Here is a 22,654-nt window from a genome sequence, read left to right on the forward strand (position 1 = left end):
GAAATGAATTGGGAAATTGGTTTTTTTTGAGAATGAGATATTTTATACTGAGAGTATAAAGGTTAAAAGTATGAGATTAAAGCAATAATTCCAGGAGTCACTACATACAGAGGTTGAGCATATTCCAAGAGGCCCTTCTATGAGAATATTTATTTATATTGTGATGATAATAAAAATTTAAATGAGAGCTTTAATTGTTCCTGTTGAAAATAGTGGAAAAGACTTGTCCTCTCCCCCTTTGCTTAAAGCATTTTAGCTAGAGAATTACAATTTTCTGTCTTTCAGATGGATAAAAATCCTTTTAGGAATGATGTAAACCAACTTTCCAATTCATCAATGTCTACGAATGTCTAGGAATTGGATGACATCACTTCATAAAGTAAACATCAAGAGATATAAAACCTTTCTTTCCCTGTTTCTGTAGAATGGTTAGCAGCAGACTATTTTCAGCTGACAGTTTTTCTTCCAATTATGAAACTACTCTTTGTCATGAAGATTTAAGGTTTGTTTTTTCTCGGGATAAATTCAACTAGCAGACTTGTACCTGAAATGCAGAAGTGCACTTGCTACTAGATGACTGCTAATTTTCAGGCAATTTGACATATGACAATTAGTCATTGCTTATCTTGAAAACGCCTGCAATCTGTACTTGGCATTATAAAGACTAAGATGTCTTTCTGTCTTTGCCACCTCTTAGCAGCTTGCCTGTATTATATGTCACATTCTGGCTTAGCCATGCTTATTCAATAGCAGAACTGTTTCTTTTTCTACTTCTTATGTAGAGAGGTTGCTTCTTTTGGGAAAAGATTTAATTTTTAGTTATATATTCTCAGCAGTATGGATATTAACGTAATGGAGAACCGCGACAATGAGTCACAATCCAAAATCTTCCACAATGAAAATGGAGCAAAAGAGCTTTAGGTAACTGCAACTGAAACAGTAGGGGAGAATAAAAATGTGACACCTGCACTTCAAAGAAATATTGCACAGATCTATAGCAGAGATTAAGTGTAATAGCAATATAGTTGCTCTACCATCATTACATTAAGAATATTTAGTATTCACTGCCTGTAGCTTTGACTATATGTCCTGATACAGTTAAAAATGCAGAGATTCACATTAAGAAATAATGAATAAGAAAAAAATCCTTACATGAAGAATTACATATCAATAAAAAACAATTCCTGTAATGTCATTAGTCAGTACATGAGTGACCACCAAATGAGTTGTACAATTTATGCAATTATTTAAGTTAATTCTGAACAACAAGAGCCAGCAGATTAAATGAGTTGAAAGGATTTTTAAAATTAATATGTATGGGGTATTCTCTGTATCATATCAAAAGCATCATGTCTACACTCGCTTTCAAGTAGCACCTAGCATGAGACACACATCCCATGAGGGCTCAATAAGTGCTAATTATCATAATATCAAAGGGCCACGAGATACCTCATCTAATCCCGCCCTCAGGCATCAGGCTTAAACCATCCTAGACAGATGAGAGGTTGTCTGAGTTTGAAACTCCTCCCTGAGAAATGTTCTTTTAATAATTTCTGTTTAAAAAAACTTTTCTTGCTCTTTTACACCAAGTCATCTTGTTTGTGCAACTAACTTTATAACCATAGGCAATCAATTCATAAAATTTAGAGAAAATATTGTGTCGTAATTATTTGTTTCTTCGGTGATGATTTTTTCTCCTCCTACTACAATCAGTGTCCAAATTAGTCCTATATGTAATAGCTACATAAAGTCCCCCTATTCATTAAGTCATCTAGCCATTCATTTAATACACATTTAATAATTGGGCATTATGTTATTTTTGGTTCATTAAGAATTACTTCAAACTTAGCAGCTGAAAACAGTATATTTAGAACCTCACATATCACATTTCAGTTGGTCGGAATCTGGGAGCAGCTTAGTGGGATGGTCCTGATTTAGGGCCCTTAGTGATTTCCCTCAAGATATTCAGCAGAACCGCAGTTATTATAAGGATTGGTGGGGAGAGCTTCTATTTCCCTGCTCACTGTCTTAACTATTAGTGAGCCTCCAAATGTCCCCCTCGTGAGAGCCACTCCTGAGAGCTGTTTTAGGACACACAGCAAATTTCTTCCAGAAGCATTTAGTTCAAGAGAAATGAAAGAGAGCACCCAGAGCATAGGGCCATCTTTTCTATAGCCCAATATTAGAAATGTCAGCCTGTCGATTATTCTATATTCTGTTTTTAAGAAATAGACTATAGTCAATATCCCAGAAGATAGAAGTCACATACCACAGGGATGATTGTGTGATATAACGTATATATTTCACATATACTCAAATAAATTGTTAAGGTGAAAGACAGTTGGCTCTGGCGTTAGTAGCACCACTTTCATGCTTTCTGTGACTCCTCGAGGCAAGGTACTCAGCCTAGAATTTTAGCTTTCTCAGGTGTAAAATGAATTGTAGCTCACTGTGTCATTGTATTGATTAAAATAATTTTCCTTAGGAATTCTACAAGTATTGGTGCTTTTGAAAAGTCTGCTTAGTTTATTAGATTCAAGAAATTTTAAAAAGTGCAGAAAACCCCTTAGAGTAAATTAAGTTAAAAAAATCCATCTCAGGAAATTACCAAAGAAAAATAAAGAGTTGGTAAGGACATGAGAATTATCAACTATAGATGATGGATTGGGAACTGACAACATTGAAGGCACATTAAAAAATAAGATTTAGGAAACTGAAATGTATCTCCTTTGCTCCTATCTTCACCAGTGGAATATTTCTAAGGAGGAGACCCAAGAAAAGAATGATCACCTTGGACCTTCAGTTGCTTTTGAACATTAGGGGTCATCAGTAAAAAATCATAAAGGCTTCCTTTTCTATTCATGGCAAAGTTTGAGCTTTGTAGTCATTGGGATCTCCTTATTACTAAAGGGCTTGCTTAGAATCTGAAATTGAGTTTAGGTAACTGCGCAATGAGAGCTGAAGTTATAACAAATTTGAATGTGCAGATTTTCATTAGTCAAATAATATGAAGTAGAGTCAGGCAGGAATTAGAAATGGTCTCTTACATAAGGAATAAAAATAGAAGTTTTTAGTCATTTTATAAATCACATCCAGTTTTGAGAAAAGGAATTTGATAAAATAACTTGTTTTATTTGAGATATAATTATTTTTTCTGTAAGATTTTTGCTGTTTTTGTTTTACATGAAAGAGTTGAGCAAGGAAAAAAAAGAAAATAATTATTGTTATTTTTATTTGTTATGTTTTAAAATCCACAAAAAGTTAAATAGACTAAATTATGTTGAAAGTTTATTGAAAACTATGATAAATTAATTTGCCATGAATTATCATCATTATTTTATGATATATCATTATAATTATGAAAAAATATTCCAAATGTACTTAAAATATGAAACTATAACTAGCCTGAATAACACAATTCCAATGGAATTAAACGTTTTTATTTCATATTACCATGTATTGCAAATCATCTATTTATTTCTTCATGGAGAAGTTAACTTAAACCCAATCTTAATTTCCTCTTTAACCAAATTACTTCTCTATAAAACTGAATTGTTTTAAATGACTACAACAGTAGAATCAGACAAATTTGTAACATAAAATTCCTAAAATTCTTGCATTGTCTTCCTGTGGAGTGAGTTTCCAGGGGTGTACAGGAAACCAAATAAAATGTGAAAGTTACAAGAAAGAACACTTATACCTTGTCACAGATCATGTGTACTCAAACCAGGACACAACTAGCTCTAGTAATCATTACTGTGATCAGAGTGCTTTTTAAAAACCATTTCAGTTTTTGCTACAGATATTGAGAAAAAAAATGAATGCATATCTGTAGAGTTACTTCAAATGCAAAATTTGATACTGTATTGGTTATTCACAATCAGCTGACTAACCACTTAGCATAAGGAACCGATGTTCAAAGTTAGGAGCTATTATATTTAGATATCATTATGACAATTTCAATTTGAATCAAGAAATATATTTTACAAAATTATTAAAAATTTAACATTGCTTAACACAGTTCGAGGAATGGATCAGTATCAAGTGATTAAGACTTTGTCCTCAGTTCATTAGATAAAAGCATAATAAAAAGCAAAAGGAGTTTTGTCTAATTTCTTTCTTAAATTCTTGGGAAAGCGCATTTGCCCTGTACTTTCTCTTTTGGAAGGATATTAATTATACACATAATGTATGCAATAGATATAGGTTAATTCATAGTATTTGTATCTTCTTGTGTGGATTGTAGCAGAATGTCTTCCACCTCGGTTGTAAAATTTATGAGAATAGAATTTTTTTATTATCATTTTACTGAGCATAGGATCCATAGTGATGCCCCTCATTTTTTTGTTTATATTAATTTCTTTCTTCTCATTTTCGCTCATTACTTTCCTCTTCTTTTGTTTTAAGTTAGTCTGGCTAGAGACATTTACATTTTATTAATCTTTTCAGGGAACTATTTTTTGGTTTTATTAATTTTATGCCCTGAGTTCTGACTTTCAATTTCATTGCTATTTCATTTAATCCCTATTATTTCTTTTCTTCAACAGATTTGATTTTATTTTCTTTTGTTTTTCTTGTTTCCTATGATTGAACATTGAGTGATTTATTTGAAATCTGTCTTCTTTTCTTTTTTGATACCGGGGATCAAACTCAGGAGCCACTGAGCTAAGTCCCCGGTCATGTCTTCCTTTCTAATACTTTTAATTCTATAATTTTCCCTCACAGCACTTTCTAAAATTTTTGTTAGATGTTTCCAAATTTCAAAATAGTTTTTGTTTTCTCTTGAGATTTCTACTCTACATGTTACTTAGAAGTATATTGTTTAACTTCTAAGGATTTAGGGCATTTTTTTTTAGACATCTTTTGGTCATTGTTAAACTGGTTGTTTTTAATTGTACAGAATGTGTTCTAGCTTGATGACTATGGCATTAAACGTAAGAAGAAAGTTTCCTTCTATTGGATGAAACAGGATACAAATGTCAATTTTTCAGTTTCTTTAAGCCATTGTTTGATCAGTCTTTAATTATTTTATACTGACTAGTTGCATCCATATCTGATAGAGGGGTCTTAATATATACAATTCTTACAATGGATTCATCTACTTCTCTTAGAAGTTCTTTCATGTTTGCCTTATATATTTTACTGATATATTGTTATTTGCATACACATTAAAATATCGTACATTCTTGGATAAGTGGCTCTTTAATATTATAATTCAACTCCACATTTGATAATTTTTCTTATAATAGTCCTCTCTGTTTAAAATTAGCTACTCCTAATTTCTATATTTAGCTATTTTTAAGAGAAATTACTACTCCAATTTTCTTTTAATAAATATCATCATGTATATCTTTTTCTGTCCATTTCCTTTTTTTTTCTTTCTTTAGTACCAGGCACTGTGCCTGCTAAGTTACATCCCCAGCCCTCTATCCATTTTCTTTTAATCTGTTTTTACAGTGTTACCTCAATTCACAAACTTAATTCAGTCCATGATTCTAGAAAAGATGGCTACGTTTGTGTTTGTGTTAGGAAGATGGTCATTGCTGTGTGTGTCACCTAATACTTGAGTTCAAAAACAAAGCCAAAAATTTGCCAATACTTCTCAACCAAACTGTTTATAAACAAAAGTGTTTGTGAACCCAGGTAACACTATATCTGTATATTTTAAGTGAGTTTCTTATAGACAATGCTTTCACTAAGTCTAACAATCTTTTAAACTTGGATTTGTGATATTTAATTCATGTATTTATACTACTGTTCTACAACATGCTTGTTGATATGTCTGAATCAGTATCTACCACATTTATTACTATTTTCTATTTGTTTATACTCTTCTTTGTCCTTCAACTCATTTTCTTCCATTTGTGATTTGAATTTATCATCTTAAATGACCTTTGTTTTTCCTTGCTTAGCATTGCTATCTATATGTATATTTATATCTTTAGTATTTTAAGTGGAATATACAGTCTGAAATATATATTTGCAATTAATCCAGGTCTATTTTAAAATGACACTATACTACTTCTTGGGTACTGAGCTCCTTAAAATATGAAAAGTATCCATCTCTTTCTTAACCTTATCTCTAATATTAATTATTTTACTTATAAATAAAAAACAAGCATTTATATCATGATTTTACAACATTCATTTACAACATGGTTTTTAGTGAATATATACAGTGAATACCACTAAAACTACAATTTATAACTGAAAAAGCATTTCTCTTTTGGATCTCAGCAAAATTAAAAGCTTCTCTTTAAAGAAAACCTACTGCAGGATATAAAAACTATCAAGAGCCTGCAAAAAATGTTCATATCCTTCAACTTAGGACTTATGTTTAGAATATATAAAGAATAGTCAAAATAGATTAAAAAATGGAAGTGAAAAATCCATTTAGTAAATGGACAAAGGTTTTGAGAAAGCTTTTTGCCAGAGATATAAATGGATTAATAAAAAGCATCATTAGTCATTATGGGAGTACACATTAAAATATGAAGATGTGTCCCAAAACACACCACAGTGGATAAAGTAAGAAATAATAGTTACAATGCCAATTGATGGCAAGGATGCCATAAAATGGACCTCATACATTGTTTGAAGGAACAGAAAATGATATAAACACTCTGTAAATTGATTTGCAATTTACCTTGAACAATTAAACATGGACTTGCTAAGCTGTAACTTTCTTACAACTTAGCAGTTATATTCCTGGGTATATATCCCAGAGATTTAAAAACATATGTCCAAGCAAAATCCTGTACATATATGTTTATACCAACTTAATTTCAAATAGTTAGAAAATAGAAACAACCAAAATAGTCCTTAATAGATGACTGGTTAAAACAAATGATGATATATCTACACATCAATAAAAAGAATGAACTACTGGCATATGCAATAACTTGGAATTATTGTAAGGCACAATAGTAAGCGAAAAAAGCCAATATCATAATATTCACAAGTTTAATTCCATTAACAGGACATTCTCAAAAAGACAAAATTATAGAAGAGAAACATGCTAGCTGTTCCATGGGTTAAGGATAGTTCTCTCCAGATGATGATTAAGATGCTAATAAAAAACATGGTGCCAGGTACCACAACAGCAACAGAACTTCACTGTTTTCTGGGTATTATTCTTCTCTTTGCTTTTTTTTTTTAATGGAGTGTGCTGAATGTCTATAGTTTTGTTCAGATGACTGCAGAAACTGGAAAAGCTGTTGCTGCTACTGATGCATAACATACTGTTATTACTGGTCTTTTTATATAAATATAAATATATTTTGAATTTTTGGAGACTTTAACTGTGCTGTCGACTTTGGAAAAAGCTATTCCAATTTACTGTGTTGAGTTGGCATTGTACAGAAATTAACAGCCATATTGGTCTAGAAATGTTAATTTGTTTCCCATTTCTACAGGGGCAACGCACTGTATTAAATATGTAAGGTCATATCTACGTGGGTTTGATTACAGAAACTAATAAAGTATTCTCTTAATAATGGATAAAAGAGAATAATATAAGACTACAAGAGCAAGAAGCAACTTAAATATGTTCAAGGACCATTTTCATCTTCATAATTAAGGATTATTTTAATTTTACATCATTGCCTTTTCTCTTATACTTTCCTTTTTAGTTTTATTTTAAGATTCCCTATTTTTAATGTTCATACAGAGATTTCTTTAACTGAAATACCGAATAGTTTCTCTGGTGTGAAAAACTATAATAGTACACAAGATCCTAATGAGATAATAATGTGAAATAGGAAGTAAAGGGTTATAGGGGTATGGGAAGTGGGAAGGGTGGGGGAAAGGTAATAGGGAGAGGAAAAAATATGAGAAAATGAAAAAATGGAAATAAAGTGTTTGTAAATGGGGAAGGGAGGAGGGGGTGAAAGGAGGGCAGGGACAAGGGGAAAAAATGAGAATCAAGACCTATCATGTAAAGGTACAGGATCCCAATAATGAATGTAATTGTATTGTATACCGAGATTGTACCAATTAACTCAATAAAAATTTTTTAAAAATAATATGACTATTAAAGAGTAGCTCAGGGAGACATTTATGGTGTTGCAGTTCCTCTATACATGAACTGAATAGTCCTTACATGAATCTGTATGTATGATAATTTAACATGGAAGTATGCTTACACATACCAGTGCCTAATTCTTGGTTTTGATATGAACAATAATTATGTAGGCTATAACCATTAGAAGAAAGTAGATGAAATATACATACAACATTTCTGTACTGTCTTGCAATTTCTTTTGAATTTACAATTGTTTTGAAACTTTTTTGCACCTGGACATTCTCCAATGATATCATACCTTTTATGGGAATTATAATCAGGTTTCTTCTAAAGCACAAGAACTTTCTGCTTTTAAACCTAATAAAAAACTCCAATAATTCATGGGTGTAAAGACCTGTTTTTCAACATTCTCTGTTAATATCTTAAACTATTTTTGTCTTCTAGATGCAAACAAAACTTCTAAATAAGTGCTTCTATTTTTTCCTAACCCATCTCAGCTCTTTATTGTTCTAAACACTTTAATTTTCCATGAATACCAATAGTAATATTTATTTTTATGCGTATGCAAAATGAAGAGAAAGTTGCATTATAGAAAGATATTTTAGCAAACCTGAGATAATAGGAAAAATTTTTACAATAATTATTTGAACTATTCATGTGATTATTAGCAATAAGTGAACAGATCTTTAACGACAGTATTATATTTAATTTCTGTTTTGATAAAACTGCTTAATTACATGATTAAAATATAGCACATTATCAAATAAATCGAGATTTCGCTGTTTTAATTCATCATGATCATCTTGAAAAATGATCAAGTTATTCAATAACCAATAATTCTTCAGAAGTATATTTTTGATGTTCCTTATACTATTCTATTTTCCTCCAAAGCAGCCTTCCTGATACTTTTCCTTCTTTAAACTTATGAAAAAAAAATCTTTCATATAGTGAGTACCAATAATTTTTCACACAAAGATTTTTCTTTAGTACCTAAATTCTTAACTCTGAAGACCATTATGCAAGTTTCCAGGTTTATATGGACATATCATTGATATCCCATGTTCCAAAGTTTCTTCAAGAGCTACAGAAAATTATATGTAACTAATGAACCTTAGAACATAATGTGAAGTGTAAGGGGCCAGATGCAAAATAGCAAGTTGTCCATAATTTCTTTGACAAGAAGTGGAAAGCAAAGTTAATTTGCTCTATCAGATTGCATGGTGATGGTTACTTTGGGACACAATGATAGCAAGAGAGCACATTACTACTACTTCCATTTGCAGATGGGGTGGCTGAAGTTCAGAAAGGCTGATTATTGATTTAGGTTGCATGATACATAAGTAGGAAACCTGTGAAGGGACCAGGCCATCTGCCCCTGGTGCCCAGGAGCTTAACCGCTTTAAGGAGTAATATCAGCCTGGAAATTATACTTTGTAATAGACTCAGTAAAGGAGCTTGATACTGGGTTTTTCATATAACCCATTTTATTGTACAGAATTCCCATTTCTTTCTTTACTCAATCTTTAACAGCAATATCTTACTTAGATTCTAGAGTTGAACATCTAAAAGTGAGCAATGAATCAAGAAGAAACATTATAGTCTTAATAGTAGTATTCCACACAACATAGCAATTATATACATAAACTAGTATGTTACAGTATCAATAAATTGCATAAACATATAATGTGGGATCCAAACTGTTAAAGCAACAGTTTTGCTTCAAAGTTTTGTCTGAATACCTGCAGTAAAACTCAACAAAAATCAATGTTTATGGAATTGGTTCACAATGTAAATAATATGTATTTTTGTCTAGGGAATATTAAAAATATGTTAATACAAAAATATAAAATAGCAACAAATAAATTAATATGAGAAAAGCAGTAGTTTAATAAAAGATATAAAATATGTATCACAGATTAACACAATGTATTCCAAAGGACTGAATTTCACCTTATTTTCATAAATATGGGAGATGGAAATTTTATCAAGTGTACATGGAATAAATTACATTGATTTCTTAGAAAAACAACTCTGAAAAAACACTTAAACTAAAATTTTCAAAAAATCTGAGTATTACATACAATGCATTTATACTAGCTAAAATAGATAATGGAAATTACTTTCAAAATAATTTTTGACCACATTCATTGGGTAAGAGTTTAGTGATGTTTTATAAGTTTTCTTCTTTGAAGCCATAAAGATTCTTATTCTCTCTCTCTCTCTCACTCTCTATATATGTGTATATATATTTATGTATTTATTTATTTATGTATTTATTTATTTATTTTTTTGTACCAGTGATGGAGCTTGGGACCTTGCACTGGTGAGGCAGGTGGCAGAACCATCAAGCTAAATCCCCAGTCCAAAATTCTTATATTCTTAAATTCAAAAGTAAAATAAATTATTTTTCATCTATTTAATAAAATAACTTTTAATTCATTAAAAAAATAATATTGCTATGAAATTTTTCAAATTGTAAATTTTCTTTTAATAATATATTTATATTTATTTATTTATGTATTTATTTATTTATTTTTTTGTACCAGTGATGGAGCTTGGGACCTTGCACTGGTGAGGCAGGTGGCAGAACCATCAAGCTAAATCCCCAGTCCAAAATTCTTATATTCTTAAATTCAAAAGTAAAATAAATTATTTTTCATCTATTTAATAAAATAACTTTTAATTCATTAAAAAAATAATATTGCTATGAAATTTTTCAAATTGTAAATTTTCTTTTAATTTAATTTATTCATATTAATTAAATATACTATTCTTTTAATATATATATTTACAGTGCTAAATGATAATTTATTAAATATATAATAGCTTTATCGAGTGTTCTGCATTCACAAGCTTTTCACATTCAAAAGAAAAGTGTGTCAACTATCAAAATAATGTTGAGCTAGATTAATCTAAACTCTATTTCTAAACAGTTGAAAACTAAGAAAAAAACTCACCTTCAATACAACTAAGTTCTGTGTTCTGAAATACCTGGTATGATAACTACCTCTGTCAGATACAGCAAAATGTGTAATAAACTAAGGAGGACACAGAGGCATAATAACCACTTCTTCAGAATGTTCATACAGTACCTGAAATAACAATTTCCTTACAGCATTACAGAATACTTGGTGCATCTACAATATGAAGCCACCAAGAGGAAGCCAATAATTTTGCTGTCCCACTAAGTGAGGCATAGAAGCTAGGTGAAGGGACTTGTCATAACATTTCAATTTTTAAAAAGGTGACATCAAATCTACTTAGTCTGCCTGAAGATGTGACAAGGGAAAGCAGAAGAGTAGCAATCAGCATTGTTACTGTTCAAGACCAGCACAGATACTTTTACAGTTGTGCCTCACCAAGGCACAAACTGGGACAAAAATTTAGCCTATGTTCTGCTAACCAGACATACATTCCATCTGTGTGCATAGGAGACTTTATCTTAATATATTCACAGATGTTAGCTAGTGTAGTTTAACCCACAGTTGTTGATTAAATGTATTTTCATAAAAATAAACTCAAGCTAAAATCAAGACTTACACTTCTGAAACATGTAAGGTTTAATTTCAAGTCCTCAAACTTTCTGTTCACACAGGCTTACATTGAGGTAATTGTGCAAAGTTGAGTCCCCAAGTGATGGCACACAAATGGGGAATGTCGCTTTCTGAAAACACATACTGAAGGAAAGTTGTTGAGTGCCATTGTTATTTCCTCTACCCACATTCTACTCTGTTCTGGAGCCAGAAGATAACTAAAATGAAACTTCCCCTGAAACAATATTTAAAAAATGAAAGTGTCATGAAATTTCTACTTGTATTATATATTTTTGAAGAAAAGTAAAACATAAAACATAAAAATAAATACTAAAATACCTTAAAATCATATAATTTGAGTGATTATTCAAGTATAATAAAAATGTCATTGAATTTCAGTCAGTTCTTCTTTATATAGTCAATCTAGACATCAGTTAACTCATTTATATGCTGAACAACAGTAACAGTTCTGAGCTTGTATTGTACTTCAGGTAATGTAATGGAGATCAAACACAGAGTAAAATATACACAATCTTTCTTCATTGACTCTACAGAACTGGAAAAGATAAAAAATGTAATAAGTAAACTTAATATTGATTATATTAAATTTAATTTAAATTGATCATAGCTCTAATTGTAAGGAATGCAACTGTAAAAGTATTAGAATAAAATTAAATATATTTTTGTGAACTTAATGTATGAAATAGAAAGCTATATATTATACCCAAATCATTAATGACTAAAAACCAATGATGTGGTGTTTGTCAGTTCTTTATATAAACTCACAACTTTAAAGGAAATATACTATTGATTACCCTGTGTTACATAACGAGAAAAGTGAGACAGAAATGTTAGCTATCTTTTCTAAGATCTCATAAGTGGAAGCGTTGGGGTTAAAGCAAGGGTTTTGTTTTCCTAGGCTTGAATTTAGTTACTACAGTTCTATTTTTTTGTAAACATTCACTAATTTAATAAGCTTATTGAAGTCAAATGATAAGCCACTATGAAGTATTTCTATATAAGAAATTACATCATAATCTTTATTAAGTTTAAGTCATTATAGTGAAAGTTTTTGATGAAATAACATTGAAGCAAAGACTAAAGGAAAAGCAAGTTAGCGGTGAGGCATGTAAAATTATTGGCAAAGAAGAGTCACAGTGAGAAGGTGAGTGATCTACGAATTCCTTAATGAATAGTCTTACTGAAGTCTATAGTTTCTCTGAGTCAGTAGCCTACTAAATTGAGTATCTTAGTAAATTGAACTTGTTTTAAAAGTGTTATTTTACTTTGAACATCCTCTGGAAGCACTGGCTCAAGGCTTGCTAAATTGATGTTACAAGCTCGAGTTGATCCATTGTGATACAAAAAGAATGGAAGTTCGTCCACTAAGACCCCTTTAGGCCATAATATTAAATGAATATTTAGTGAAAATTATTATATTTTAATAAGCTATATAAATTCATTGGAAGCATATCTATAAAGTGCAGTTGGTTATTAGAAATTCAGGTAACAACACTAATTTACATATACAAAAGTGGCTAACAATACACAGATGAAAGAAATAACTGCAAGGCCACACAAATGTTTAAAAAAATGCACAATAAAGAGATACATAGGGTGGCCCAGTGGTAAAATGCTTGCCGAGTATTTGCCAAATTCAACACTCCACTACCAACAAATATTCGCTAAATGGAGGATACAGAAGTGTTTTTCTCACTTAATAAATGTATCTGTGAAAAATCCCACAGCTAATATTGTACTTACTATTGAAATAAAATGTTTCTTCCTGAGATGGGAAAGAAGATAAAGTTATCTTCTTTTGACCATTTCTATTCAATATTCCATTTGTGACAGTTATCAGGGTAGTTTTGCAGAGGACATATTCTTGGATATAGAAAATAATAAAAATAACACTAGTATCTATTAGAAGAAATAAGAATAAATGAGTTCAATAAACTTTTAGGATATGAGATCAATAGGAAAGTTATTATTATGTTAATAGTGAGCAACCTAAAAATGAAATTAAGAAAATAATTTCATTCATAATGATAACAAAAGGAATAAATTACACAGCAATAAATCTTTTCAAAATGCCAGACGTTTACACTAAAAGCTACAAAACAGTATTCAGAGAAATTTAAAACATCTAAGTAAATTGATAGGAATCCCACTGTCATGGATTAGAAGACAAACTTTTTAACATTATTCTATCAAAATTAATCTACAGTTTCAAGGTAATACCATTTGGTGAAGATATAGAGAAAAATGCATTGCTTGTGGGAATGTAAAATGGTGCAAAGAGAAGTTTGATAGTTTTTTCAAGCTGTTAAATGTAACCTACTCCTTCTGTTTTCCAATTATATACCCAACAAAAGTGAAAAATTTGAACAAAAAGGATACAAAAATGTATACTTTACAGTAGAAGAAAATATAAGTCACCTAATTTTCATGCACTAATTAATGCATGCACAAATAAAGGTACTGTATCAAGAAAATAGAATATCGGGCTGGGGATTTAGCTCCTTGGTTCCACCACCAGCATCACAAGTGCAAGGTCTCACGTTCAATCTCCAGTACACCCACCAAAAAATAATTAAATAAATAAAATAAACTATTATTCAGTAATAAATTTTAAATGAAGTTTTATTGCATAGTGTAATATAGATGAATGTAATAGCATTCCAGTTGATAGATAAATGCCTAACACAAAAGGGCATAGAAGAGGGAAGTTGCTTAACTTGTGGCCATTGGGAAGCAGAGTAGGTTCAGACGGACACAAAGGAAAAGAGCCAAGGACCAGATATAAACCCTGTAGTTATTTCTCCATAATCCTCCCAGATACCTACAAAACAATAGCACAAATTGAATGTGCTTTACTAATCCCTTAGGTAACTCCAATGCTAATCAAGTTGAAAAGCTTAATTGTCACATAACCATAATCAATTTGACACCCAAACACATAGAATTTAATCTCTTTAAATTATATTTAACTCTCAATAAAGGAATAACAACTCTATAATTCTGTTTAATGCAACACATGTTATTCATAAAGCTGAAAATGCAACCATCGCTCTCCCAAAGTATCAACAGTTTGAAAATTATTCAATATCAAAGTCCATAGTGTCCTTTCTAGCCTTCAAGGAAAACTCCAAGCTATGATACTCTGCAATAACCAAAATGAAATTACATACACAATGGTATAAGGGTGAACTTGCCATTCCAAAGGAAGTAATAGAGGGAAAGAAAAGAATCAGACAAAAGCAACGTTGTAACCCACTAGTGCAAACATTAATTCTTGTATCTCTACATCTGAAATTAGAGGCACAAGGTGAAGGAGGATACAAGAATTCCAGGGAGCTTGAGAAGCCTATGACCTCACCAGTTGTAGTCCATATGCCTCTACCTTGAGTTAGCTGCACCCACTGCTTAAGGCTCACTGCTTGTTTCTGGCACTGTAAAATTACTGAGGTCTGCTGTGAACCTTCATCTTCATTCTCAGAGTTTCATGTACCCTCCTTTTGATGGAAAATTGAGTGGCATTCCAAAGCCTTTCTTGAAATCTAGGTGAAGCCTCCTTAACTCTACAATTATCACATTCTTCAGGCCTGAACAACCACCATCATGCAAATGATGTCAAGGACTGCTACCAACTCAAGCAATAGCCAACCCCCTTTGGACCACGGCTGTAGAAACTTTTGAGTGCCTGGATGGCTGAGCACAGTAAAACAAATCTAGCAGAACAAATTCCCTAGGTAGCCTTTCTTAAGCAGGGAGTCCCAGGGACTCTTCTCAAAGGAAGCACTGACACATTTTGCACCTTTCAATGGGCAGAGTCTTGCTATTATTTTGATATCTTCAAGGCATCTTGCTTTTCTTGTCACAATTTAAAGCACTACACTGGATTTCCTTTTAATGGTAATCATTTCTTCAGTTAACCACACCTTTCTTTGGCCCCAACTTGACACATGGTTGTTTTAGTTTCAAAATTCGCTTTAAAGTTTTCTAGACTACTTTTCCCTCTGATTTTCATTATAAATCTGACTAAAAACAGAAAGCAATACTCATGTCAATGCCTGAAGAGTGTGCTGATGTGAAATTTCTTCCACTAGATTAATTAGTCCACTGCTCTTCATTTCAAACTGTTGTAAAGTCTAAGGACATGCCCAAAATGTAGACTTTTTTCTCCATAGTATAATATGCATTGCCTCTAGCCCATTTCTCCCCAAAATTATTTTCCCAATTTAAACCTCCTAAGCCTGGCCTTTACTGTTTGCATTCCTATTCTGATGTTCTGATCTCTGATTTAAAACACTCACAAAGTTCTTCTTACAACATTCTATAATTTCTTTACCTCACATCTCCAAAGCTTTTCAAATTCACTGGCAAACAAGTTACAAAGGCTTCTGAATTGCATTGCCAGGTATAGTCATAGCAACGACTACTTCTCTATGCAAGTTTTCTGCATTGATCACCTTCCCCACTGCTGGACAACATGCCCAATACCTACAACCTAAAGAAGGAGAGCTTCATTTCATTTAAAATATTTCCCCCCACAAAAAAATGTAAAGGTTTCCATACATAGTTGGCTGGCTCCAAGGTAGAAAAATCAGGTCAGAAGTGTGTGACAGAAAAGATTGCTCAGTTTATGGTGGTCAGGCAGCAGAGCAGAGTAACAGTGCCACAGCGCCAGCGGAGTAACAGCGCCTTATACAAATGGTTGAGGGATCAGATATAAATGCCAAGGTCATGCCTCTATAAGCCACACAGAAATACACAAAGGCATCCTTCACTTATTGTCCAAATAGCTCTTAAGGTAATCAAGTTGACAATTAAGCTTTCCTATTATAATGAGTTTTGTTCAATGAAAAGAGTCAGTAACCATGCTCCATTGAGATGTAAGGTCCATATAAACAAACATTAAAAAAACACAAAAAAAAAACCTCAAAAGATTGAAATTTAGTTTGTTGTTACCTAGGACAGGAATGAGAGAAAAAGGAGTGAAAAAAGCAAGTTACTACAATTGTGGATGGAGTTTTCTTTTGTAATATTAAAAATAAACTGAAACTAAATTTTGATGATGAATGTATAAGTTACTGAATATAGTAAAATTTATAATTTATATTAGTTAATGCATGATAAATGAGATGTACCTTATTAAAGTGTTAAAATTTTGAAAATGAGAAAAATCATTTTTGATTTTTGTAGTATTTAATCATATATACAAATCTAAGTAAAAAATCAACCTAAAATAGTTTAAGGATTTTAAAGATGAAGAAGCAGTAGTCTTAATTTGACAGACAAGGGTGTGTATCCTCTGCCTGAGGATCCTCTGCTTGAGAGAAGGAAAAACACTTTGAAATTTAGAAATAATATAAAAATAAACTATAAGAAAAGTAAACTGAGGGCCGGGGATTTAGCTCCGCGGTTCGGTGGCCTGCCTTGCAAGCCCAAGGACCCGAGTTCAATCCCTGGTACAAAAAAAAAAAGAAAAGTAAACTTAAAGAGACAAACTATTATGGGGAGTTTGCACTCAGTCAAGCATGTTGGGTTTGTAGCAAAACATTTAATCTTTCCAGTGCAGCAAACCAAAAACAATGAAGTCAGAAAACCATTAATGTTGAAGGATGTATAAAACTTCTGAAATGAACTGAAAATCTAAGGGGCCTTTGCAGTGCTTTCTTACCTCTCTAGTTTATGTTTTAACCATGCATATATACAATGATATGTAAGAGCTAATCCAAAGAATAAATCTCAACAGAGCCATTTTCTAATAACCTATAAATATTGGAGAGTCCAGAATAGAAAGATTTGCTTAGATAAGAAGATACTGTACCAGTCATTTCCCTTAGTGTGGTTTTTAGCTTGGGGTAGGTAATGTGGAGAAGTGAGAGGACATACAATACAAAGGAAAGGATCTTCCAAGCGGAACTTCAGGTGCACAAGAAATAGCTGCAAAAATCAGTAAATAATATTTTGTGGGACTAAAAACCTTCTATACAGCAAAGGAAACCACTGGAATAGTGAAGAGACAACCTACAGATGGAAAAAAAATTGCCATCTACTCCTCAAACAGAGGATAAATAACTAGAACATACAAATATCTTTAAAAAAAAACTTAAACCACCTAAAATTAAAGGCTTAGTCAAGAAATTAACTAGAGAAATGATCAGACAATCCACAGAAGAAGAAATACTCATGGTCAACAAGTATATGAAAAAGTGTTCAACATCTCTGACTATTAGAAAAATGCAAACTAAAACAATGCTAAGATTGTATCTTACTCTTGAAAGTATGGCAATGATTAGGAAATCAAATACTAACAACCACTGACAAAAATGAACCCTTCCTCTTTGGTGGAATGCAAATGAATATGATCTTTATAGAAATTCGTATGGAGATTTCTCAAATAATTGAAGTTAGAAATTCAGTATGACCCAGCTAGTCCCCTTGTATATTCCTTTCCCAAAGAACTTAAGTCATCATGCTACTACAGAGATATTTGCATATCAATATTTGTAGTAACGTAATTCATAATAGCTGAATCCTGGCACCAGCCTGTCCACCCATCAACAAGTGACTGGATAAATAAAATATGGCATCTATAGGTAAAGAAACACTACATGGCTATAAAAGTTGACAAATTTGAGGCATTTGTAAGAAATTAGATGCTCTTGGAAAATACAACACTGAGTGAAATAAATCAGACATACAGCTTAAACAGCTGATGGTAACTCTCAGTTGAGTGAATAAAAGTACAAACAAATTGATAAAGGACGGATCAAAGAGAGAAGGGCACAGATCTTATCCAATAGGAAAGTGCCCAAGGTAACAAGATCAAGGGGTGAAGAGGAGGGTAAGGGTCAATGAGAGGAATAAAATTGGGCCATGTACAGGATCCAAGTAACCCTAATCATTGTAGATAGTGTACCATAACATGTACTAAGACAAATAATATCAACAAATACAAAAAAAGATGACAAGAGAACCAGAGTGCGGGGAGGGAAAGAAGGGAAAAGTGGTTATTAAAAAAGAAACAAAACAAGTTGTAGTATGCACATGTAACCACTCCCCAAGAAGATTGCAAAATTCATGAACTGCAAATGTGTACTAATAAAATAAAATAAATGTTTTTAAAAATCCCATAACAAATAGCTTAGGTATATTTCTTTATAATTACATTTTACAAAATATTTAACTAAAATAAATATATATTTAGCTAGTGAGCTATAGATAAAAGTCTAAATATTTTAAATGAATAAGACATATATAAATAATGAATGCCCAGGTACCCATAAGTTTAAGTAGTAGAATACTATCTAGTCTTTTTTTATGACCCTGTTTACCTTATCATAATTAACAAATTTATTTTTTTATTTAATTTTATTGGTACATTTTAGGTACACAATATAATGACATTTATCATTGGAAATTTGGATCTTTACATGATGTAACTTAGTTCTTATTTTTTCCCCATTCCCCTGCCCTCCTTTCAACCCCTCCACCCTCCCTGTTTACAAAGATTTTGTTTCCCTTTTTTCTTTTTCTCATGCTAATTCTATTCACTTCTTTTCTCTCCCCAATCCCTCTCACTTCCCCTTCCCCCTTGGACCTTTCTTCTTACTTTACAGTATCTATTATGCCTTTTGATCCTTATTTACACTTTCACACCAGAGAAACTATTCAGTATTTACACATATGTGTCCTATTTAATTTACTTAATATTACCTCATTGTGAGGTAATATTTGACCCAGTTAGTTCCCTACTGGGTATCTTCCCAAAATAATTAGAAGAATCACACCACAGCGATATATGAGTACCCGTGTTCATATAGCACAGTTTATAATAGCTAAAATTTGGAAATTGCCCATCAATGGGCAACTGGATAAAAATGTGTTTTGTTACAATAAAATGGAGTACTACTCAGTCATAAAGAATGAAAAATTAGAGACATTTTTAGGGTCTTGCTCTGCATTCAGGCTGGCCCTAAACTCAGTATGCAGCCCAGCCTAACCTTAAATTCAGGACAATCTTCCTATTTCAGCCTACTAAGTGCTGCAAATACAAGCATTTGCCTTCATACTCAGCTGAGAGATGGATATCTATCTGTCTGTCTATCTATCTATCTATTTATCTATCTCTCCATCCATCCATCCATGTATCTAGAGTTACACATATTCATGTGTCTTCATTCTTTGAGAACAAAATGCAGACAAAAGAAAATTAAAGAAATTACATTACTCAGCATCCAAATATTGATGGGATAATCATCACAAAAATATTCCCCAGTTTTAAAAGGTTAAGATTGATAGTGCTAGAATTGTTTGCACTGGAGACTAGGAAGTAGTCTATGAAAAAAGTGACCCATCAGAATTTGTAACAGATAATTTATAGAGACCTTCAGTTTGTTTGAAAAGTTTCTGATTGTCCAATAAATAACTGCAGAAAGAGTTGCACAATATATCAGGAAAGAAAAATTCTGATAGATACGAAACAAGGCCATATTTAATGTTCTGTACATCATTACGTGTTTATTCAAAACAGAATTGCATGTTTAAGATTAAGAGGTGAATCTATCACTCAGACAGTGCCTACTTAGTTCTGATCGTTTTCCATTTTGTGGTTGGACTGAGCACCTAGGAATAGAGCCCTTCAGCTTTCATATTCCAAAAAGACCCACTGAGAAAATGTGGTTGAAATATGCTTAGTAAAATACACTTTTAAGATTGAGAAATTTGCAAAGAGCAGATAATAAAACTCCAGTGTGCTATTCTGATACTATCATTGTTTTCCTGTTTTATTTCAATTCTGTACTTTGAGTTCCCATTCCACTCCTTTGGCTAATTATATCACTTATGTACAAAATAGAATCTGAGTTAAAATTATACATTAACACTGTACAGAAAGTGCCTTACTAAAGTGAAATACCATAACTTTTTAAAAATGGAGCTTTAAAACTTGAAGTAGTTATGCCATGCCTGTAATTCTGGCTGTTGAGGAAGTAGGACAGTGTGTTCAAGGATATCCTGGGCTGCAAAAAGAGTTAAAGTTCAGCCAGGACTACATAATGAGACCCCATTAAAAAAAAAAAGGAACAATGAAGTTATTTCTTTGGTCTCACTGAACAATTCTGTAAAAGATTCTTATAAAATAGTACATCGGGAGAAAAAGAATGGAGGTAACTATATTGTTTGGCTTTATCCCAAACCTGTAAGGTCTAAGTGGTCCCTAAAGGAATTTATTTCTCTTCCTCTTTGGGGTTCATCCCAAATTCTCCACAAACAGCCACTGGGAAACCTGGAGCCTTTTCCCATGCAGACAGGTACCACGGCCTCTCTTTGTCGGTTGTTACTGGTGAGAAGTCTGCCTGACCTGAGCAAGAAAGGAAGAAGCCTTACCTGGTTTCTCTTCCAAGGGAGCCAATCAGCTAAGCTTTGTAAATGAATCCAATGACTTTAAGTGAATCTAAGACCTTTTTAAAAAAATTTTTCTTCTGTATATCTTGTTCTCATGCCTCTGCATAAGGAATAATGTAAATTAATGGAAAATGAATTTACCTTGGTTTTAAATTCTTAGTCATTAGAATGTGAATTCACATGTGTTTCTCACGTACCTTAAATAGCAAGAGACTGAAGATCTCTTTCTTCTGGAGAAAACGTGCTTTCCATTGTATTGTGTTCTCCTACAACTTTGCTTGGTCAAGTCAGATATTGAAAAATCTTCTAAACTTGAGATTGAGTAAACTTTCTCCTGTACTATTGAATGACTATCAGATTTGTTTTTTTCTTCAAATCACGTATAATGATCCAATGACTTGATTTTTTTTTTCCAGCATCTGGAATCAAACTCACAAACTTGTGCTTGGAAGGAGGCACAACACCATTGAGCTAGATTGGTATTTTATTTTTCTTATTTATATTTTGGTACTGGGGATTGAACTTGGGACCTTGCACTTGTGAGGCAGGAGGCAGAACCACTGAGCTAAATCCCCGGTCACTTGACTGGTATTTTAAAGAGCTGTATAAATACTTTTTGTTCATTTCAAGTGTCTGGATAATGTTATTAAATAAAACAAAACAAAACAGACCTTGCACTTGGTACAGTAATGGTATTAATTTTGTTTTTTATTTTCTATATTTAATAATGCATTGAAATCATCCTTCCTGTTTAGCTAATTCCTCAAAAGAAGAAACTCCTCGACTGCAAGTATACATCTTGTATATAAATCAACAAATACCAAGCCTGTATCTCTTAACCACTACCTTCACAGCACTCTTACATCCCCTGACAATACATTTTCCTGCCTTAATTGTCCCAGGGTCAATTACTTGACAAGTCAGGGTGGTCTACACAGAAGAGATCTCTTAAATTATTTAAACTGACAAATTTTAACCTTGCTTAGTCTGCTTGCCCTGCCTTACCAGTTGTTCCTTTTTGTGAACACCTTAATAAATGTTCTTACCCACGTCTACCTTCTCTCCCGACTAACCCCACTGCTGTGCTCTATGGCCCTGTGCAGTTTCCATGCCACTGGCCTCATGGGAACTGAGTAAAAGCTTCTTCCTGCATCAAAATAATTTCTGTAACTATACATCTCATTATTCTCTATTGAAATATGCTAAATACACTTAAAACAATGGCTCATTAGATTTTTCTGTACAAATATTTAGATTACACAATTCAGAATAAATGTAGCATTTGTTCCCTATTTTCATTTTCACTCTTTTAAACTATGTTTTTTATTTGTGATATTTTGTTTAGTTAAGCATGTTTATAATGTTTTATAATTATGTCTATTAAGATGCAGAGACGTATACAATTTGATGAGATTTGACAAATTTATACACCCATATTAGGCTACAGCCAAGAGATTATTATCAGCATCCAGGGATGTTTACTGGTGCTTCTTGCTAAGAAATCCCCTGCCAACCAGAAGCAAACATAACTCTAACTTCTACCCATGTGTGCTACTTTTATCTACTTTTGAAATGGATAAAATTACAAATAAGATATGTGCTGTTCTTATCAGCCTTCTATTGCTCAATATTTTGTTTACAGAATCATAGTTATGCATATACTACTAATTTTCCTCTGCATGAT

This window comes from Fukomys damarensis, unplaced genomic scaffold (assembly GCF_012274545.1).
Source record: "Fukomys damarensis isolate Sample0158 unplaced genomic scaffold, DMR_v1.0_HiC HiC_scaffold_33, whole genome shotgun sequence".
Lineage (NCBI taxonomy): Eukaryota > Metazoa > Chordata > Mammalia > Rodentia > Bathyergidae > Fukomys > Fukomys damarensis.